Consider the following 22,818-nt stretch of genomic DNA (forward strand, 5'->3'; position numbering starts at 1 on the left):
GCAGCAGCAGCAAGGCCCACAGGGCTGGCTAGCTGGCTAGCCAGCAAGCAGGTAGCAATGAAAGTAGGAATCTTTCTTTTTAACCCTGTAAGGGGGTGGTGCACTGTACCCGAAGATACTGCCATATCGGGTCAATGCATAGGGCGACGGAAGCAAGCTTCGAAATCGGCCCCCGTTCTCAAAAATCCATTTAATATATGGTCCCCAGATAGGGGACGTATCAGATATTAAACTGATAAGAACAGATACTACACTTGATCTTAGCCAAAAGGCCGAGAAGCGATAACCGTGAAAGGGGCGGGCCCAACAAGGTCCCCTTCATGGGCACTATCACTGCTTGCTGTCAGGGAGGCTGCCAGACAATTTTCCATGCACACTCTGGGCTGGGGGGCAGTCAACCACCAGTACACACAGCAGAACCTAAACCCATACCATTATTGCTAAGCAGCAAGACAGGGGCCCATTGCACTCCCACGGGGCCTTTTTAAATGCAATCCATAACCCGGATTTGCCAGGAACCCTTCTTACTCCTCCTACTTGCATGTGACACTGGGCTTAGGATCTGCATAGGAAACACACACACAAGCACACACCTACCTTTGTTGCCTGCAGATGCCTCCTTGGCTGTCCCCAAACGGTATCAAACCAACACCCACGGGAAGCTGTAAGCATAGAGGACATGCCTGCACCCCATTGGACTTACCTGTGTGGGTTAAATCCGGGTTATTTGACAACCTATGGCGGTGATGGTTCTGCTCAGGCAGAGCAGTGCTGATGCTCCTCATAAAGCTGTCGCTGCTGTGAAGGTTCTAGGTGACATCACAAATCCCTTTGGTTACATACACAACAAAGCTGGGTTGTTGTTGTTTACACTCTGCAAGGCCTGTGGAAGTGAGTGACATCATAGCACTGTAGTTCTGAGGGTTCAAGATGGATGCAACAATCTCCTGTTGCTTCTATGAAGGCCGTAATAGACGACATCACCAAACAGCTCCATAGTCACATACACAGCAAAGGAGAGATGTTGTTTACACCTAGTGATGTCAGTGGTATTGAGTGACATCACAGCACAGTGCTAAGGCTCCTGGGCCTGGACACAGCAGCGGCTGCAATATCTCAACGGAGAATACGTTTATATCTATATGTGTGTGTGCGCATATATATATATATATATATATATATATATATATATATATATATATATATATATTTCTCCGCCGAAATCACTTTTAAACCCATTTCCACCTTTTTTTCCCTTCTCTTCCTCTTACTTTTTTTTCACGTTTTTTTACGTTTTTCTCCTTTTCGCCTCTTTTCTGGGCGTATTATTCTTCTTTTTCTTCTTTTTTTTCGTCTAATGCATACCCCATCAGTGCAGCAATGCTTATTCAATACCGCCAGCAGATGGAGACACTGGGGGATAATTTTCTAAGGATTTATACTGATTTTTCCTGTCTGAATTTGTCGCACAGAAAGTTGCAGGCCAAATATGTGTGACATTTCTGCGACTTTAGCTTCTAGAGCATTTTTACAACATTATACATAGGTGCTGAATACATAAAAAGCGACTGTTCAGCGACAGACAAGTCGCATCGGCTGAAAGTAGGCCAGAATGTCAGTCCATGTTGGAGCAGGTTTAGATACAGTCTAAAGCATAGATCTCAAAGTCTGTGCACAGAATTTAGCAAGGGCCTCGCACCTTCTGATGCATCAGGTAGGTGCACAATAGCATAGCCTAACCCTCTGTACTTTGGTCTATATTGATGCGGGACATAGACAGCCAGCTGATGACCAATCCATTAGTGCAATGGATGGCTGGAAGCATTTGTCTTTGCCTTTGCAATACCACAGAAGCAATGCATGGTCAATGTACAGCAATGACACACCTGTGTGAACAGCCAGGAGACCCCCCCCCCCCCCCATGTTATGTTACATAGTTACATAGTTAGTACGGTCGAAAAAAGACATATGTCCATCACGTTCAACCAGGGAATTAAGGGGTAGGGGTGTGGCGCGATATTGGGGAAGGGATGAGATTTTATATTTCTTCATAAGCATTAATCTTATTTTGTCAATTAGGAACATTCAGCACCCACCCGCTATCAAGGCAGCTGCCTATCATGTCATGCCCTACCTGCACAGGTGTGCTGGCTACTCAAATGATCCAATTAAGGAGGCCATTTAGTCAGCAGCAGCAGAAGTCCTGTGCCTGGACGCTCCAACAGGGGCCAGACACAAGCAGAAGCAGAAGCAGCAGAAGCAGCAGCAGCACCACCTTTTGTTTTTTGGCTGCAGCAGCAGCAAGGCCCACAGGGCTGGCTAGCTGGCTAGCCAGCAAGCAGGTAGCAATGAAAGTAGGAATCTTTCTTTTTAACCCTGTAAGGGGGTGGTGCACTGTACCCGAAGATACTGCCATATCGGGTCAATGCATAGGGCGACGGAAGCAAGCTTCGAAATCGGCCCCCGTTCTCAAAAATCCATTTAATATATGGTCCCCAGATAGGGGACGTATCAGATATTAAACTGATAAGAACAGATACTACACTTGATCTTAGCCAAAAGGCCGAGAAGCGATAACCGTGAAAGGGGCGGGCCCAACAAGGTCCCCTTCATGGGCACTATCACTGCTTGCTGTCAGGGAGGCTGCCAGACAATTTTCCATGCACACTCTGGGCTGGGGGGCAGTCAACCACCAGTACACACAGCAGAACCTAAACCCATACCATTATTGCTAAGCAGCAAGACAGGGGCCCATTGCACTCCCACGGGGCCTTTTTAAATGCAATCCATAACCCGGATTTGCCAGGAACCCTTCTTACTCCTCCTACTTGCATGTGACACTGGGCTTAGGATCTGCATAGGAAACACACACACAAGCACACACCTACCTTTGTTGCCTGCAGATGCCTCCTTGGCTGTCCCCAAACGGTATCAAACCAACACCCACGGGAAGCTGTAAGCATAGAGGACATGCCTGCACCCCATTGGACTTACCTGTGTGGGTTAAATCCGGGTTATTTGACAACCTATGGCGGTGATGGTTCTGCTCAGGCAGAGCAGTGCTGATGCTCCTCATAAAGCTGTCGCTGCTGTGAAGGTTCTAGGTGACATCACAAATCCCTTTGGTTACATACACAACAAAGCTGGGTTGTTGTTGTTTACACTCTGCAAGGCCTGTGGAAGTGAGTGACATCATAGCACTGTAGTTCTGAGGGTTCAAGATGGATGCAACAATCTCCTGTTGCTTCTATGAAGGCCGTAATAGACGACATCACCAAACAGCTCCATAGTCACATACACAGCAAAGGAGAGATGTTGTTTACACCTAGTGATGTCAGTGGTATTGAGTGACATCACAGCACAGTGCTAAGGCTCCTGGGCCTGGACACAGCAGCGGCTGCAATATCTCAACGGAGAATACGTTTATATCTATATGTGTGTGTGCGCATATATATATATATATATATATATATATATATATATATATATATATATATATATTTCTCCGCCGAAATCACTTTTAAACCCATTTCCACCTTTTTTTCCCTTCTCTTCCTCTTACTTTTTTTTCACGTTTTTTTACGTTTTTCTCCTTTTCGCCTCTTTTCTGGGCGTATTATTCTTCTTTTTCTTCTTTTTTTTCGTCTAATGCATACCCCATCAGTGCAGCAATGCTTATTCAATACCGCCAGCAGATGGAGACACTGGGGGATAATTTTCTAAGGATTTATACTGATTTTTCCTGTCTGAATTTGTCGCACAGAAAGTTGCAGGCCAAATATGTGTGACATTTCTGCGACTTTAGCTTCTAGAGCATTTTTACAACATTATACATAGGTGCTGAATACATAAAAAGCGACTGTTCAGCGACAGACAAGTCGCATCGGCTGAAAGTAGGCCAGAATGTCAGTCCATGTTGGAGCAGGTTTAGATACAGTCTAAAGCATAGATCTCAAAGTCTGTGCACAGAATTTAGCAAGGGCCTCGCACCTTCTGATGCATCAGGTAGGTGCACAATAGCATAGCCTAACCCTCTGTACTTTGGTCTATATTGATGCGGGACATAGACAGCCAGCTGATGACCAATCCATTAGTGCAATGGATGGCTGGAAGCATTTGTCTTTGCCTTTGCAATACCACAGAAGCAATGCATGGTCAATGTACAGCAATGACACACCTGTGTGAACAGCCAGGAGACCCCCCCCCCCCCCCATGTTATGTTACATAGTTACATAGTTAGTACGGTCGAAAAAAGACATATGTCCATCACGTTCAACCAGGGAATTAAGGGGTAGGGGTGTGGCGCGATATTGGGGAAGGGATGAGATTTTATATTTCTTCATAAGCATTAATCTTATTTTGTCAATTAGGAACATTCAGCACCCACCCGCTATCAAGGCAGCTGCCTATCATGTCATGCCCTACCTGCACAGGTGTGCTGGCTACTCAAATGATCCAATTAAGGAGGCCATTTAGTCAGCAGCAGCAGAAGTCCTGTGCCTGGACGCTCCAACAGGGGCCAGACACAAGCAGAAGCAGAAGCAGCAGAAGCAGCAGCAGCACCACCTTTTGTTTTTTGGCTGCAGCAGCAGCAAGGCCCACAGGGCTGGCTAGCTGGCTAGCCAGCAAGCAGGTAGCAATGAAAGTAGGAATCTTTCTTTTTAACCCTGTAAGGGGGTGGTGCACTGTACCCGAAGATACTGCCATATCGGGTCAATGCATAGGGCGACGGAAGCAAGCTTCGAAATCGGCCCCCGTTCTCAAAAATCCATTTAATATATGGTCCCCAGATAGGGGACGTATCAGATATTAAACTGATAAGAACAGATACTACACTTGATCTTAGCCAAAAGGCCGAGAAGCGATAACCGTGAAAGGGGCGGGCCCAACAAGGTCCCCTTCATGGGCACTATCACTGCTTGCTGTCAGGGAGGCTGCCAGACAATTTTCCATGCACACTCTGGGCTGGGGGGCAGTCAACCACCAGTACACACAGCAGAACCTAAACCCATACCATTATTGCTAAGCAGCAAGACAGGGGCCCATTGCACTCCCACGGGGCCTTTTTAAATGCAATCCATAACCCGGATTTGCCAGGAACCCTTCTTACTCCTCCTACTTGCATGTGACACTGGGCTTAGGATCTGCATAGGAAACACACACACAAGCACACACCTACCTTTGTTGCCTGCAGATGCCTCCTTGGCTGTCCCCAAACGGTATCAAACCAACACCCACGGGAAGCTGTAAGCATAGAGGACATGCCTGCACCCCATTGGACTTACCTGTGTGGGTTAAATCCGGGTTATTTGACAACCTATGGCGGTGATGGTTCTGCTCAGGCAGAGCAGTGCTGATGCTCCTCATAAAGCTGTCGCTGCTGTGAAGGTTCTAGGTGACATCACAAATCCCTTTGGTTACATACACAACAAAGCTGGGTTGTTGTTGTTTACACTCTGCAAGGCCTGTGGAAGTGAGTGACATCATAGCACTGTAGTTCTGAGGGTTCAAGATGGATGCAACAATCTCCTGTTGCTTCTATGAAGGCCGTAATAGACGACATCACCAAACAGCTCCATAGTCACATACACAGCAAAGGAGAGATGTTGTTTACACCTAGTGATGTCAGTGGTATTGAGTGACATCACAGCACAGTGCTAAGGCTCCTGGGCCTGGACACAGCAGCGGCTGCAATATCTCAACGGAGAATACGTTTATATCTATATGTGTGTGTGCGCATATATATATATATATATATATATATATATATATATATATATATATATATTTCTCCGCCGAAATCACTTTTAAACCCATTTCCACCTTTTTTTCCCTTCTCTTCCTCTTACTTTTTTTTCACGTTTTTTTACGTTTTTCTCCTTTTCGCCTCTTTTCTGGGCGTATTATTCTTCTTTTTCTTCTTTTTTTTCGTCTAATGCATACCCCATCAGTGCAGCAATGCTTATTCAATACCGCCAGCAGATGGAGACACTGGGGGATAATTTTCTAAGGATTTATACTGATTTTTCCTGTCTGAATTTGTCGCACAGAAAGTTGCAGGCCAAATATGTGTGACATTTCTGCGACTTTAGCTTCTAGAGCATTTTTACAACATTATACATAGGTGCTGAATACATAAAAAGCGACTGTTCAGCGACAGACAAGTCGCATCGGCTGAAAGTAGGCCAGAATGTCAGTCCATGTTGGAGCAGGTTTAGATACAGTCTAAAGCATAGATCTCAAAGTCTGTGCACAGAATTTAGCAAGGGCCTCGCACCTTCTGATGCATCAGGTAGGTGCACAATAGCATAGCCTAACCCTCTGTACTTTGGTCTATATTGATGCGGGACATAGACAGCCAGCTGATGACCAATCCATTAGTGCAATGGATGGCTGGAAGCATTTGTCTTTGCCTTTGCAATACCACAGAAGCAATGCATGGTCAATGTACAGCAATGACACACCTGTGTGAACAGCCAGGAGACCCCCCCCCCCCCCCCATGTTATGTTACATAGTTACATAGTTAGTACGGTCGAAAAAAGACATATGTCCATCACGTTCAACCAGGGAATTAAGGGGTAGGGGTGTGGCGCGATATTGGGGAAGGGATGAGATTTTATATTTCTTCATAAGCATTAATCTTATTTTGTCAATTAGGAACATTCAGCACCCACCCGCTATCAAGGCAGCTGCCTATCATGTCATGCCCTACCTGCACAGGTGTGCTGGCTACTCAAATGATCCAATTAAGGAGGCCATTTAGTCAGCAGCAGCAGAAGTCCTGTGCCTGGACGCTCCAACAGGGGCCAGACACAAGCAGAAGCAGAAGCAGCAGAAGCAGCAGCAGCACCACCTTTTGTTTTTTGGCTGCAGCAGCAGCAAGGCCCACAGGGCTGGCTAGCTGGCTAGCCAGCAAGCAGGTAGCAATGAAAGTAGGAATCTTTCTTTTTAACCCTGTAAGGGGGTGGTGCACTGTACCCGAAGATACTGCCATATCGGGTCAATGCATAGGGCGACGGAAGCAAGCTTCGAAATCGGCCCCCGTTCTCAAAAATCCATTTAATATATGGTCCCCAGATAGGGGACGTATCAGATATTAAACTGATAAGAACAGATACTACACTTGATCTTAGCCAAAAGGCCGAGAAGCGATAACCGTGAAAGGGGCGGGCCCAACAAGGTCCCCTTCATGGGCACTATCACTGCTTGCTGTCAGGGAGGCTGCCAGACAATTTTCCATGCACACTCTGGGCTGGGGGGCAGTCAACCACCAGTACACACAGCAGAACCTAAACCCATACCATTATTGCTAAGCAGCAAGACAGGGGCCCATTGCACTCCCACGGGGCCTTTTTAAATGCAATCCATAACCCGGATTTGCCAGGAACCCTTCTTACTCCTCCTACTTGCATGTGACACTGGGCTTAGGATCTGCATAGGAAACACACACACAAGCACACACCTACCTTTGTTGCCTGCAGATGCCTCCTTGGCTGTCCCCAAACGGTATCAAACCAACACCCACGGGAAGCTGTAAGCATAGAGGACATGCCTGCACCCCATTGGACTTACCTGTGTGGGTTAAATCCGGGTTATTTGACAACCTATGGCGGTGATGGTTCTGCTCAGGCAGAGCAGTGCTGATGCTCCTCATAAAGCTGTCGCTGCTGTGAAGGTTCTAGGTGACATCACAAATCCCTTTGGTTACATACACAACAAAGCTGGGTTGTTGTTGTTTACACTCTGCAAGGCCTGTGGAAGTGAGTGACATCATAGCACTGTAGTTCTGAGGGTTCAAGATGGATGCAACAATCTCCTGTTGCTTCTATGAAGGCCGTAATAGACGACATCACCAAACAGCTCCATAGTCACATACACAGCAAAGGAGAGATGTTGTTTACACCTAGTGATGTCAGTGGTATTGAGTGACATCACAGCACAGTGCTAAGGCTCCTGGGCCTGGACACAGCAGCGGCTGCAATATCTCAACGGAGAATACGTTTATATCTATATGTGTGTGTGCGCATATATATATATATATATATATATATATATATATATATATATATATATATTTCTCCGCCGAAATCACTTTTAAACCCATTTCCACCTTTTTTTCCCTTCTCTTCCTCTTACTTTTTTTTCACGTTTTTTTACGTTTTTCTCCTTTTCGCCTCTTTTCTGGGCGTATTATTCTTCTTTTTCTTCTTTTTTTTCGTCTAATGCATACCCCATCAGTGCAGCAATGCTTATTCAATACCGCCAGCAGATGGAGACACTGGGGGATAATTTTCTAAGGATTTATACTGATTTTTCCTGTCTGAATTTGTCGCACAGAAAGTTGCAGGCCAAATATGTGTGACATTTCTGCGACTTTAGCTTCTAGAGCATTTTTACAACATTATACATAGGTGCTGAATACATAAAAAGCGACTGTTCAGCGACAGACAAGTCGCATCGGCTGAAAGTAGGCCAGAATGTCAGTCCATGTTGGAGCAGGTTTAGATACAGTCTAAAGCATAGATCTCAAAGTCTGTGCACAGAATTTAGCAAGGGCCTCGCACCTTCTGATGCATCAGGTAGGTGCACAATAGCATAGCCTAACCCTCTGTACTTTGGTCTATATTGATGCGGGACATAGACAGCCAGCTGATGACCAATCCATTAGTGCAATGGATGGCTGGAAGCATTTGTCTTTGCCTTTGCAATACCACAGAAGCAATGCATGGTCAATGTACAGCAATGACACACCTGTGTGAACAGCCAGGAGACCCCCCCCCCCCCCCCATGTTATGTTACATAGTTACATAGTTAGTACGGTCGAAAAAAGACATATGTCCATCACGTTCAACCAGGGAATTAAGGGGTAGGGGTGTGGCGCGATATTGGGGAAGGGATGAGATTTTATATTTCTTCATAAGCATTAATCTTATTTTGTCAATTAGGAACATTCAGCACCCACCCGCTATCAAGGCAGCTGCCTATCATGTCATGCCCTACCTGCACAGGTGTGCTGGCTACTCAAATGATCCAATTAAGGAGGCCATTTAGTCAGCAGCAGCAGAAGTCCTGTGCCTGGACGCTCCAACAGGGGCCAGACACAAGCAGAAGCAGAAGCAGCAGAAGCAGCAGCAGCACCACCTTTTGTTTTTTGGCTGCAGCAGCAGCAAGGCCCACAGGGCTGGCTAGCTGGCTAGCCAGCAAGCAGGTAGCAATGAAAGTAGGAATCTTTCTTTTTAACCCTGTAAGGGGGTGGTGCACTGTACCCGAAGATACTGCCATATCGGGTCAATGCATAGGGCGACGGAAGCAAGCTTCGAAATCGGCCCCCGTTCTCAAAAATCCATTTAATATATGGTCCCCAGATAGGGGACGTATCAGATATTAAACTGATAAGAACAGATACTACACTTGATCTTAGCCAAAAGGCCGAGAAGCGATAACCGTGAAAGGGGCGGGCCCAACAAGGTCCCCTTCATGGGCACTATCACTGCTTGCTGTCAGGGAGGCTGCCAGACAATTTTCCATGCACACTCTGGGCTGGGGGGCAGTCAACCACCAGTACACACAGCAGAACCTAAACCCATACCATTATTGCTAAGCAGCAAGACAGGGGCCCATTGCACTCCCACGGGGCCTTTTTAAATGCAATCCATAACCCGGATTTGCCAGGAACCCTTCTTACTCCTCCTACTTGCATGTGACACTGGGCTTAGGATCTGCATAGGAAACACACACACAAGCACACACCTACCTTTGTTGCCTGCAGATGCCTCCTTGGCTGTCCCCAAACGGTATCAAACCAACACCCACGGGAAGCTGTAAGCATAGAGGACATGCCTGCACCCCATTGGACTTACCTGTGTGGGTTAAATCCGGGTTATTTGACAACCTATGGCGGTGATGGTTCTGCTCAGGCAGAGCAGTGCTGATGCTCCTCATAAAGCTGTCGCTGCTGTGAAGGTTCTAGGTGACATCACAAATCCCTTTGGTTACATACACAACAAAGCTGGGTTGTTGTTGTTTACACTCTGCAAGGCCTGTGGAAGTGAGTGACATCATAGCACTGTAGTTCTGAGGGTTCAAGATGGATGCAACAATCTCCTGTTGCTTCTATGAAGGCCGTAATAGACGACATCACCAAACAGCTCCATAGTCACATACACAGCAAAGGAGAGATGTTGTTTACACCTAGTGATGTCAGTGGTATTGAGTGACATCACAGCACAGTGCTAAGGCTCCTGGGCCTGGACACAGCAGCGGCTGCAATATCTCAACGGAGAATACGTTTATATCTATATGTGTGTGTGCGCATATATATATATATATATATATATATATATATATATATATATATTTCTCCGCCGAAATCACTTTTAAACCCATTTCCACCTTTTTTTCCCTTCTCTTCCTCTTACTTTTTTTTCACGTTTTTTTACGTTTTTCTCCTTTTCGCCTCTTTTCTGGGCGTATTATTCTTCTTTTTCTTCTTTTTTTTCGTCTAATGCATACCCCATCAGTGCAGCAATGCTTATTCAATACCGCCAGCAGATGGAGACACTGGGGGATAATTTTCTAAGGATTTATACTGATTTTTCCTGTCTGAATTTGTCGCACAGAAAGTTGCAGGCCAAATATGTGTGACATTTCTGCGACTTTAGCTTCTAGAGCATTTTTACAACATTATACATAGGTGCTGAATACATAAAAAGCGACTGTTCAGCGACAGACAAGTCGCATCGGCTGAAAGTAGGCCAGAATGTCAGTCCATGTTGGAGCAGGTTTAGATACAGTCTAAAGCATAGATCTCAAAGTCTGTGCACAGAATTTAGCAAGGGCCTCGCACCTTCTGATGCATCAGGTAGGTGCACAATAGCATAGCCTAACCCTCTGTACTTTGGTCTATATTGATGCGGGACATAGACAGCCAGCTGATGACCAATCCATTAGTGCAATGGATGGCTGGAAGCATTTGTCTTTGCCTTTGCAATACCACAGAAGCAATGCATGGTCAATGTACAGCAATGACACACCTGTGTGAACAGCCAGGAGACCCCCCCCCCCCCCCCATGTTATGTTACATAGTTACATAGTTAGTACGGTCGAAAAAAGACATATGTCCATCACGTTCAACCAGGGAATTAAGGGGTAGGGGTGTGGCGCGATATTGGGGAAGGGATGAGATTTTATATTTCTTCATAAGCATTAATCTTATTTTGTCAATTAGGAACATTCAGCACCCACCCGCTATCAAGGCAGCTGCCTATCATGTCATGCCCTACCTGCACAGGTGTGCTGGCTACTCAAATGATCCAATTAAGGAGGCCATTTAGTCAGCAGCAGCAGAAGTCCTGTGCCTGGACGCTCCAACAGGGGCCAGACACAAGCAGAAGCAGAAGCAGCAGAAGCAGCAGCAGCACCACCTTTTGTTTTTTGGCTGCAGCAGCAGCAAGGCCCACAGGGCTGGCTAGCTGGCTAGCCAGCAAGCAGGTAGCAATGAAAGTAGGAATCTTTCTTTTTAACCCTGTAAGGGGGTGGTGCACTGTACCCGAAGATACTGCCATATCGGGTCAATGCATAGGGCGACGGAAGCAAGCTTCGAAATCGGCCCCCGTTCTCAAAAATCCATTTAATATATGGTCCCCAGATAGGGGACGTATCAGATATTAAACTGATAAGAACAGATACTTTTTTTTTTTTTTTTTTTTTTAAAGCCGAGGAACGTGCTTTCGATTCACCCAAAGTGCAAGAAAAAGTGCAAACGTGTTACACTAAAAAAAACGTGCACAAAGGATGCGGTCTATCGCAAGCCCTTCTCCGATAGGAGAGAGGCCCCCCAACAAACCTTACCCTTCGCCTCCGGACCAAAAGGTACCTGCGAGGTTCCAGGTTCGATGTCCCTTTTCGCCGAAGCTACTAGGGGACCACAAATGCTCCCGGCATCCCCCTTGGCGTTAGCCAAGGTATCTGCCCGCAGAGCCGATTACGGTAGGTACCCTGCCAAAGCAGGAGTACCCGGGGTGTTTGCAGGGAGGTGCGGAACCTAATGGCCACACACACCTCCCCTAGACCGCCAGGAGGGACACCCAGAAGGGCTACCGCATCCTGACCAATCCTGTGAACACACAACACGCAAAAAGTGACACAGTGAGACAAAAAAGAAATAAATAAGTGAATGTGTGCAGATATACTGCCCGGACATCCGGCCGGATCTATAAAAATTTCTCTGATCCTAGCCAGAAGGCCGGGAATCAAGAGGTGAGTGCCACAAGGTGAAGAGATTATGGTGCCCGTGCTTCAACTCAGTGAGCCTATCCTCCCAGTGAGTTTCGGCACCTCGGGGTCACCACTCCCCGAGGCACAAAAGTACCTCGGCTCTAGACCCTCTCAGCCTCATGGCGAGACCCGGAGGGAACAGGTCACATCGGGGCAGCCGTCGAGCTGATTCCTCAGAACCAGCCCCGGAAAGCCCTGGTACACCTGCATCCTCCATGCAGCACCCATCCCCACCAGCCCCATACCGGCGTTACTGTCCACCGGCATGAAAAACTGATAAGAACAGATACTACACTTGATCTTAGCCAAAAGGCCGAGAAGCGATAACCGTGAAAGGGGCGGGCCCAACAAGGTCCCCTTCATGGGCACTATCACTGCTTGCTGTCAGGGAGGCTGCCAGACAATTTTCCATGCACACTCTGGGCTGGGGGGCAGTCAACCACCAGTACACACAGCAGAACCTAAACCCATACCATTATTGCTAAGCAGCAAGACAGGGGCCCATTGCACTCCCACGGGGCCTTTTTAAATGCAATCCATAACCCGGATTTGCCAGGAACCCTTCTTACTCCTCCTACTTGCATGTGACACTGGGCTTAGGATCTGCATAGGAAACACACACACAAGCACACACCTACCTTTGTTGCCTGCAGATGCCTCCTTGGCTGTCCCCAAACGGTATCAAACCAACACCCACGGGAAGCTGTAAGCATAGAGGACATGCCTGCACCCCATTGGACTTACCTGTGTGGGTTAAATCCGGGTTATTTGACAACCTATGGCGGTGATGGTTCTGCTCAGGCAGAGCAGTGCTGATGCTCCTCATAAAGCTGTCGCTGCTGTGAAGGTTCTAGGTGACATCACAAATCCCTTTGGTTACATACACAACAAAGCTGGGTTGTTGTTGTTTACACTCTGCAAGGCCTGTGGAAGTGAGTGACATCATAGCACTGTAGTTCTGAGGGTTCAAGATGGATGCAACAATCTCCTGTTGCTTCTATGAAGGCCGTAATAGACGACATCACCAAACAGCTCCATAGTCACATACACAGCAAAGGAGAGATGTTGTTTACACCTAGTGATGTCAGTGGTATTGAGTGACATCACAGCACAGTGCTAAGGCTCCTGGGCCTGGACACAGCAGCGGCTGCAATATCTCAACGGAGAATACGTTTATATCTATATGTGTGTGTGCGCATATATATATATATATATATATATATATATATATATATATATATATATTTCTCCGCCGAAATCACTTTTAAACCCATTTCCACCTTTTTTTCCCTTCTCTTCCTCTTACTTTTTTTTCACGTTTTTTTACGTTTTTCTCCTTTTCGCCTCTTTTCTGGGCGTATTATTCTTCTTTTTCTTCTTTTTTTTCGTCTAATGCATACCCCATCAGTGCAGCAATGCTTATTCAATACCGCCAGCAGATGGAGACACTGGGGGATAATTTTCTAAGGATTTATACTGATTTTTCCTGTCTGAATTTGTCGCACAGAAAGTTGCAGGCCAAATATGTGTGACATTTCTGCGACTTTAGCTTCTAGAGCATTTTTACAACATTATACATAGGTGCTGAATACATAAAAAGCGACTGTTCAGCGACAGACAAGTCGCATCGGCTGAAAGTAGGCCAGAATGTCAGTCCATGTTGGAGCAGGTTTAGATACAGTCTAAAGCATAGATCTCAAAGTCTGTGCACAGAATTTAGCAAGGGCCTCGCACCTTCTGATGCATCAGGTAGGTGCACAATAGCATAGCCTAACCCTCTGTACTTTGGTCTATATTGATGCGGGACATAGACAGCCAGCTGATGACCAATCCATTAGTGCAATGGATGGCTGGAAGCATTTGTCTTTGCCTTTGCAATACCACAGAAGCAATGCATGGTCAATGTACAGCAATGACACACCTGTGTGAACAGCCAGGAGACCCCCCCCCCCCCCCCCATGTTATGTTACATAGTTACATAGTTAGTACGGTCGAAAAAAGACATATGTCCATCACGTTCAACCAGGGAATTAAGGGGTAGGGGTGTGGCGCGATATTGGGGAAGGGATGAGATTTTATATTTCTTCATAAGCATTAATCTTATTTTGTCAATTAGGAACATTCAGCACCCACCCGCTATCAAGGCAGCTGCCTATCATGTCATGCCCTACCTGCACAGGTGTGCTGGCTACTCAAATGATCCAATTAAGGAGGCCATTTAGTCAGCAGCAGCAGAAGTCCTGTGCCTGGACGCTCCAACAGGGGCCAGACACAAGCAGAAGCAGAAGCAGCAGAAGCAGCAGCAGCACCACCTTTTGTTTTTTGGCTGCAGCAGCAGCAAGGCCCACAGGGCTGGCTAGCTGGCTAGCCAGCAAGCAGGTAGCAATGAAAGTAGGAATCTTTCTTTTTAACCCTGTAAGGGGGTGGTGCACTGTACCCGAAGATACTGCCATATCGGGTCAATGCATAGGGCGACGGAAGCAAGCTTCGAAATCGGCCCCCGTTCTCAAAAATCCATTTAATATATGGTCCCCAGATAGGGGACGTATCAGATATTAAACTGATAAGAACAGATACTACACTTGATCTTAGCCAAAAGGCCGAGAAGCGATAACCGTGAAAGGGGCGGGCCCAACAAGGTCCCCTTCATGGGCACTATCACTGCTTGCTGTCAGGGAGGCTGCCAGACAATTTTCCATGCACACTCTGGGCTGGGGGGCAGTCAACCACCAGTACACACAGCAGAACCTAAACCCATACCATTATTGCTAAGCAGCAAGACAGGGGCCCATTGCACTCCCACGGGGCCTTTTTAAATGCAATCCATAACCCGGATTTGCCAGGAACCCTTCTTACTCCTCCTACTTGCATGTGACACTGGGCTTAGGATCTGCATAGGAAACACACACACAAGCACACACCTACCTTTGTTGCCTGCAGATGCCTCCTTGGCTGTCCCCAAACGGTATCAAACCAACACCCACGGGAAGCTGTAAGCATAGAGGACATGCCTGCACCCCATTGGACTTACCTGTGTGGGTTAAATCCGGGTTATTTGACAACCTATGGCGGTGATGGTTCTGCTCAGGCAGAGCAGTGCTGATGCTCCTCATAAAGCTGTCGCTGCTGTGAAGGTTCTAGGTGACATCACAAATCCCTTTGGTTACATACACAACAAAGCTGGGTTGTTGTTGTTTACACTCTGCAAGGCCTGTGGAAGTGAGTGACATCATAGCACTGTAGTTCTGAGGGTTCAAGATGGATGCAACAATCTCCTGTTGCTTCTATGAAGGCCGTAATAGACGACATCACCAAACAGCTCCATAGTCACATACACAGCAAAGGAGAGATGTTGTTTACACCTAGTGATGTCAGTGGTATTGAGTGACATCACAGCACAGTGCTAAGGCTCCTGGGCCTGGACACAGCAGCGGCTGCAATATCTCAACGGAGAATACGTTTATATCTATATGTGTGTGTGCGCATATATATATATATATATATATATATATATATATATATATATATATATTTCTCCGCCGAAATCACTTTTAAACCCATTTCCACCTTTTTTTCCCTTCTCTTCCTCTTACTTTTTTTTCACGTTTTTTTACGTTTTTCTCCTTTTCGCCTCTTTTCTGGGCGTATTATTCTTCTTTTTCTTCTTTTTTTTCGTCTAATGCATACCCCATCAGTGCAGCAATGCTTATTCAATACCGCCAGCAGATGGAGACACTGGGGGATAATTTTCTAAGGATTTATACTGATTTTTCCTGTCTGAATTTGTCGCACAGAAAGTTGCAGGCCAAATATGTGTGACATTTCTGCGACTTTAGCTTCTAGAGCATTTTTACAACATTATACATAGGTGCTGAATACATAAAAAGCGACTGTTCAGCGACAGACAAGTCGCATCGGCTGAAAGTAGGCCAGAATGTCAGTCCATGTTGGAGCAGGTTTAGATACAGTCTAAAGCATAGATCTCAAAGTCTGTGCACAGAATTTAGCAAGGGCCTCGCACCTTCTGATGCATCAGGTAGGTGCACAATAGCATAGCCTAACCCTCTGTACTTTGGTCTATATTGATGCGGGACATAGACAGCCAGCTGATGACCAATCCATTAGTGCAATGGATGGCTGGAAGCATTTGTCTTTGCCTTTGCAATACCACAGAAGCAATGCATGGTCAATGTACAGCAATGACACACCTGTGTGAACAGCCAGGAGACCCCCCCCCCCCCCCATGTTATGTTACATAGTTACATAGTTAGTACGGTCGAAAAAAGACATATGTCCATCACGTTCAACCAGGGAATTAAGGGGTAGGGGTGTGGCGCGATATTGGGGAAGGGATGAGATTTTATATTTCTTCATAAGCATTAATCTTATTTTGTCAATTAGGAACATTCAGCACCCACCCGCTATCAAGGCAGCTGCCTATCATGTCATGCCCCTACCTGCACAGGTGTGCTGGCTACTCAAATGATCCAATTAAGGAGGCCATTTAGTCAGCAGCAGCAGAAGTCCTGTGCCTGGACGCTCCAACAGGGGCCAGACACAAGCAGAAGCAGAAGCAGCAGAAGCAGCAGCAGCACCACCTTTTGTTTTTTGGCTGCAGCAGCAGCAAGGCCCACAGGGCTGGCTAGCTGGCTAGCCAGCAAGCAGGTAGCAATGAAAGTAGGAATCTTTCTTTTTAACCCTGTAAGGGGGTGTGCACTGTACCCGAAGATACTGCCATATCGGGTCAATGCATAGGGCGACGGAAGCAAGCTTCGAAATCGGCCCCCGTTCTCAAAAATCCATTTAATATATGGTCCCCAGATAGGGGACGTATCAGATATTAAACTGATAAGAACAGATACTACACTTGATCTTAGCCAAAAGGCCGAGAAGCGATAACCGTGAAAGGGGCGGGCCCAACAAGGTCCCCTTCATGGGCACTATCACTGCTTGCTGTCAGGGAGGCTGCCAGACAATTTTCCATGCACACTCTGGGCTGGGGGGCAGTCAACCACCAGTACACACAGCAGAACCTAAACCCATACCATTATTGCTAAGCAGCAAGACAGGGGCCCATTGCACTCCCACGGGGCCTTTTTAAATGCAATCCATAACCCGGATTTGCCAGGAACCCTTCTTACTCCTCCTACTTGCATGTGACACTGGGCTTAGGATCTGCATAGGAAACACACACACAAGCACACACCTACCTTTGTTGCCTGCAGATGCCTCCTTGGCTGTCCCCAAACGGTATCAAACCAACACCCACGGGAAGCTGTAAGCATAGAGGACATGCCTGCACCCCATTGGACTTACCTGTGTGGGTTAAATCCGGGTTATTTGACAACCTATGGCGGTGATGGTTCTGCTCAGGCAGAGCAGTGCTGATGCTCCTCATAAAGCTGTCGCTGCTGTGAAGGTTCTAGGTGACATCACAAATCCCTTTGGTTACATACACAACAAAGCTGGGTTGTTGTTGTTTACACTCTGCAAGGCCTGTGGAAGTGAGTGACATCATAGCACTGTAGTTCTGAGGGTTCAAGATGGATGCAACAATCTCCTGTTGCTTCTATGAAGGCCGTAATAGACGACATCACCAAACAGCTCCATAGTCACATACACAGCAAAGGAGAGATGTTGTTTACACCTAGTGATGTCAGTGGTATTGAGTGACATCACAGCACAGTGCTAAGGCTCCTGGGCCTGGACACAGCAGCGGCTGCAATATCTCAACGGAGAATACGTTTATATCTATATGTGTGTGTGCGCATATATATATATATATATATATATATATATATATATATATATATATATTTCTCCGCCGAAATCACTTTTAAACCCATTTCCACCTTTTTTTCCCTTCTCTTCCTCTTACTTTTTTTTCACGTTTTTTTACGTTTTTCTCCTTTTCGCCTCTTTTCTGGGCGTATTATTCTTCTTTTTCTTCTTTTTTTTCGTCTAATGCATACCCCATCAGTGCAGCAATGCTTATTCAATACCGCCAGCAGATGGAGACACTGGGGGATAATTTTCTAAGGATTTATACTGATTTTTCCTGTCTGAATTTGTCGCACAGAAAGTTGCAGGCCAAATATGTGTGACATTTCTGCGACTTTAGCTTCTAGAGCATTTTTACAACATTATACATAGGTGCTGAATACATAAAAAGCGACTGTTCAGCGACAGACAAGTCGCATCGGCTGAAAGTAGGCCAGAATGTCAGTCCATGTTGGAGCAGGTTAGATACAGTCTAAAGCATAGATCTCAAAGTCTGTGCACAGAATTTAGCAAGGGCCTCGCACCTTCTGATGCATCAGGTAGGTGCACAATAGCATAGCCTAACCCTCTGTACTTTGGTCTATATTGATGCGGGACATAGACAGCCAGCTGATGACCAATCCATTAGTGCAATGGATGGCTGGAAGCATTTGTCTTTGCCTTTGCAATACCACAGAAGCAATGCATGGTCAATGTACAGCAATGACACACCTGTGTGAACAGCCAGGAGACCCCCCCCCCCCCCCATGTTATGTTACATAGTTACATAGTTAGTACGGTCGAAAAAAGACATATGTCCATCACGTTCAACCAGGGAATTAAGGGGTAGGGGTGTGGCGCGATATTGGGGAAGGGATGAGATTTTATATTTCTTCATAAGCATTAATCTTATTTTGTCAATTAGGAACATTCAGCACCCACCCGCTATCAAGGCAGCTGCCTATCATGTCATGCCCTACCTGCACAGGTGTGCTGGCTACTCAAATGATCCAATTAAGGAGGCCATTTAGTCAGCAGCAGCAGAAGTCCTGTGCCTGGACGCTCCAACAGGGGCCAGACACAAGCAGAAGCAGAAGCAGCAGAAGCAGCAGCAGCACCACCTTTTGTTTTTTGGCTGCAGCAGCAGCAAGGCCCACAGGGCTGGCTAGCTGGCTAGCCAGCAAGCAGGTAGCAATGAAAGTAGGAATCTTTCTTTTTAACCCTGTAAGGGGGTGGTGCACTGTACCCGAAGATACTGCCATATCGGGTCAATGCATAGGGCGACGGAAGCAAGCTTCGAAATCGGCCCCCGTTCTCAAAAATCCATTTAATATATGGTCCCCAGATAGGGGACGTATCAGATATTAAACTGATAAGAACAGATACTACACTTGATCTTAGCCAAAAGGCCGAGAAGCGATAACCGTGAAAGGGGCGGGCCCAACAAGGTCCCCTTCATGGGCACTATCACTGCTTGCTGTCAGGGAGGCTGCCAGACAATTTTCCATGCACACTCTGGGCTGGGGGGCAGTCAACCACCAGTACACACAGCAGAACCTAAACCCATACCATTATTGCTAAGCAGCAAGACAGGGGCCCATTGCACTCCCACGGGGCCTTTTTAAATGCAATCCATAACCCGGATTTGCCAGGAACCCTTCTTACTCCTCCTACTTGCATGTGACACTGGGCTTAGGATCTGCATAGGAAACACACACACAAGCACACACCTACCTTTGTTGCCTGCAGATGCCTCCTTGGCTGTCCCCAAACGGTATCAAACCAACACCCACGGGAAGCTGTAAGCATAGAGGACATGCCTGCACCCCATTGGACTTACCTGTGTGGGTTAAATCCGGGTTATTTGACAACCTATGGCGGTGATGGTTCTGCTCAGGCAGAGCAGTGCTGATGCTCCTCATAAAGCTGTCGCTGCTGTGAAGGTTCTAGGTGACATCACAAATCCCTTTGGTTACATACACAACAAAGCTGGGTTGTTGTTGTTTACACTCTGCAAGGCCTGTGGAAGTGAGTGACATCATAGCACTGTAGTTCTGAGGGTTCAAGATGGATGCAACAATCTCCTGTTGCTTCTATGAAGGCCGTAATAGACGACATCACCAAACAGCTCCATAGTCACATACACAGCAAAGGAGAGATGTTGTTTACACCTAGTGATGTCAGTGGTATTGAGTGAACATCACAGCACAGTGCTAAGGCTCCTGGGCCTGGACACAGCAGCGGCTGCAATATCTCAACGGAGAATACGTTTATATCTATATGTGTGTGTGCGCATATATATATATATATATATATATATATATATATATATATATTTCTCCGCCGAAATCACTTTTAAACCCATTTCCACCTTTTTTTCCCTTCTCTTCCTCTTACTTTTTTTTCACGTTTTTTTACGTTTTTCTCCTTTTCGCCTCTTTTCTGGGCGTATTATTCTTCTTTTTCTTCTTTTTTTTCGTCTAATGCATACCCCATCAGTGCAGCAATGCTTATTCAATACCGCCAGCAGATGGAGACACTGGGGGATAATTTTCTAAGGATTTATACTGATTTTTCCTGTCTGAATTTGTCGCACAGAAAGTTGCAGGCCAAATATGTGTGACATTTCTGCGACTTTAGCTTCTAGAGCATTTTTACAACATTATACATAGGTGCTGAATACATAAAAAGCGACTGTTCAGCGACAGACAAGTCGCATCGGCTGAAAGTAGGCCAGAATGTCAGTCCATGTTGGAGCAGGTTTAGATACAGTCTAAAGCATAGATCTCAAAGTCTGTGCACAGAATTTAGCAAGGGCCTCGCACCTTCTGATGCATCAGGTAGGTGCACAATAGCATAGCCTAACCCTCTGTACTTTGGTCTATATTGATGCGGGACATAGACAGCCAGCTGATGACCAATCCATTAGTGCAATGGATGGCTGGAAGCATTTGTCTTTGCCTTTGCAATACCACAGAAGCAATGCATGGTCAATGTACAGCAATGACACACCTGTGTGAACAGCCAGGAGACCCCCCCCCCCCCCCCATGTTATGTTACATAGTTACATAGTTAGTACGGTCGAAAAAAGACATATGTCCATCACGTTCAACCAGGGAATTAAGGGGTAGGGGTGTGGCGCGATATTGGGGAAGGGATGAGATTTTATATTTCTTCATAAGCATTAATCTTATTTTGTCAATTAGGAACATTCAGCACCCACCCGCTATCAAGGCAGCTGCCTATCATGTCATGCCCTACCTGCACAGGTGTGCTGGCTACTCAAATGATCCAATTAAGGAGGCCATTTAGTCAGCAGCAGCAGAAGTCCTGTGCCTGGACGCTCCAACAGGGGCCAGACACAAGCAGAAGCAGAAGCAGCAGAAGCAGCAGCAGCACCACCTTTTGTTTTTTGGCTGCAGCAGCAGCAAGGCCCACAGGGCTGGCTAGCTGGCTAGCCAGCAAGCAGGTAGCAATGAAAGTAGGAATCTTTCTTTTTAAACCCTGTAAGGGGGTGGTGCACTGTACCCGAAGATACTGCCATATCGGGTCAATGCATAGGGCGACGGAAGCAAGCTTCGAAATCGGCCCCCGTTCTCAAAAATCCATTTAATATATGGTCCCCAGATAGGGGACGTATCAGATATTAAACTGATAAGAACAGATACTACACTTGATCTTAGCCAAAAGGCCGAGAAGCGATAACCGTGAAAGGGGCGGGCCCAACAAGGTCCCCTTCATGGGCACTATCACTGCTTGCTGTCAGGGAGGCTGCCAGACAATTTTCCATGCACACTCTGGGCTGGGGGGCAGTCAACCACCAGTACACACAGCAGAACCTAAACCCATACCATTATTGCTAAGCAGCAAGACAGGGGCCCATTGCACTCCCACGGGGCCTTTTTAAATGCAATCCATAACCCGGATTTGCCAGGAACCCTTCTTACTCCTCCTACTTGCATGTGACACTGGGCTTAGGATCTGCATAGGAAACACACACACAAGCACACACCTACCTTTGTTGCCTGCAGATGCCTCCTTGGCTGTCCCCAAACGGTATCAAACCAACACCCACGGGAAGCTGTAAGCATAGAGGACATGCCTGCACCCATTGGACTTACCTGTGTGGGTTAAATCCGGGTTATTTGACAACCTATGGCGGTGATGGTTCTGCTCAGGCAGAGCAGTGCTGATGCTCCTCATAAAGCTGTCGCTGCTGTGAAGGTTCTAGGTGACATCACAAATCCCTTTGGTTACATACACAACAAAGCTGGGTTGTTGTTGTTTACACTCTGCAAGGCCTGTGGAAGTGAGTGACATCATAGCACTGTAGTTCTGAGGGTTCAAGATGGATGCAACAATCTCCTGTTGCTTCTATGAAGGCCGTAATAGACGACATCACCAAACAGCTCCATAGTCACATACACAGCAAAGGAGAGATGTTGTTTACACCTAGTGATGTCAGTGGTATTGAGTGACATCACAGCACAGTGCTAAGGCTCCTGGGCCTGGACACAGCAGCGGCTGCAATATCTCAACGGAGAATACGTTTATATCTATATGTGTGTGTGCGCATATATATATATATATATATATATATATATATATATATATATATATATTTCTCCGCCGAAATCACTTTTAAACCCATTTCCACCTTTTTTTCCCTTCTCTTCCTCTTACTTTTTTTTCACGTTTTTTTACGTTTTTCTCCTTTTCGCCTCTTTTCTGGGCGTATTATTCTTCTTTTTCTTCTTTTTTTTCGTCTAATGCATACCCCA

The 22,818-nt window shown here is 46.4% G+C and overlaps 11 non-coding genes across 11 annotated transcripts; all 11 read right to left on the reverse strand.

Annotated features, from left to right (window-relative positions):
- Positions 1 to 93: 93 nt before the first annotated feature.
- Positions 94 to 284, reverse strand: LOC130329129 (U2 spliceosomal RNA). Its single transcript, XR_008872935.1, has one exon. It is a non-coding gene; the product is annotated as a U2 spliceosomal RNA (small nuclear RNA).
- A 2,100-nt stretch (positions 285 to 2,384) lies between these two features.
- Positions 2,385 to 2,575, reverse strand: LOC130329137 (U2 spliceosomal RNA). The gene has a single exon (XR_008872942.1). It is a non-coding gene; the product is annotated as a U2 spliceosomal RNA (small nuclear RNA).
- A 2,100-nt stretch (positions 2,576 to 4,675) lies between these two features.
- On the reverse strand, positions 4,676 to 4,866 carry LOC130329138 (U2 spliceosomal RNA). Its single transcript, XR_008872943.1, has one exon. It is a non-coding gene; the product is annotated as a U2 spliceosomal RNA (small nuclear RNA).
- Positions 4,867 to 6,963: 2,097 nt separating this feature from the next.
- On the reverse strand, positions 6,964 to 7,154 carry LOC130329139 (U2 spliceosomal RNA). Its single transcript, XR_008872944.1, has one exon. It is a non-coding gene; the product is annotated as a U2 spliceosomal RNA (small nuclear RNA).
- Positions 7,155 to 9,251: 2,097 nt separating this feature from the next.
- Positions 9,252 to 9,442, reverse strand: LOC130329140 (U2 spliceosomal RNA). Its single transcript, XR_008872945.1, has one exon. It is a non-coding gene; the product is annotated as a U2 spliceosomal RNA (small nuclear RNA).
- A 2,091-nt stretch (positions 9,443 to 11,533) lies between these two features.
- Positions 11,534 to 11,720, reverse strand: LOC130329135 (U2 spliceosomal RNA). Its single transcript, XR_008872940.1, has one exon. It is a non-coding gene; the product is annotated as a U2 spliceosomal RNA (small nuclear RNA).
- Positions 11,721 to 12,414: 694 nt separating this feature from the next.
- On the reverse strand, positions 12,415 to 12,602 carry LOC130329136 (U2 spliceosomal RNA). Its single transcript, XR_008872941.1, has one exon. It is a non-coding gene; the product is annotated as a U2 spliceosomal RNA (small nuclear RNA).
- Positions 12,603 to 14,698: 2,096 nt separating this feature from the next.
- LOC130329131 (U2 spliceosomal RNA) lies at positions 14,699 to 14,889 on the reverse strand. The gene has a single exon (XR_008872936.1). It is a non-coding gene; the product is annotated as a U2 spliceosomal RNA (small nuclear RNA).
- Positions 14,890 to 16,983: 2,094 nt separating this feature from the next.
- Positions 16,984 to 17,174, reverse strand: LOC130329134 (U2 spliceosomal RNA). Its single transcript, XR_008872939.1, has one exon. It is a non-coding gene; the product is annotated as a U2 spliceosomal RNA (small nuclear RNA).
- A 2,093-nt stretch (positions 17,175 to 19,267) lies between these two features.
- Positions 19,268 to 19,458, reverse strand: LOC130329132 (U2 spliceosomal RNA). The gene has a single exon (XR_008872937.1). It is a non-coding gene; the product is annotated as a U2 spliceosomal RNA (small nuclear RNA).
- Positions 19,459 to 21,549: 2,091 nt separating this feature from the next.
- LOC130329133 (U2 spliceosomal RNA) lies at positions 21,550 to 21,740 on the reverse strand. The gene has a single exon (XR_008872938.1). It is a non-coding gene; the product is annotated as a U2 spliceosomal RNA (small nuclear RNA).
- Positions 21,741 to 22,818: the final 1,078 nt, after the last annotated feature.

The sequence above is a fragment of the Hyla sarda genome, unplaced genomic scaffold (genome assembly GCF_029499605.1).
Source record: "Hyla sarda isolate aHylSar1 unplaced genomic scaffold, aHylSar1.hap1 scaffold_3159, whole genome shotgun sequence".
Taxonomy (NCBI): Eukaryota; Metazoa; Chordata; class Amphibia; order Anura; family Hylidae; genus Hyla; species Hyla sarda.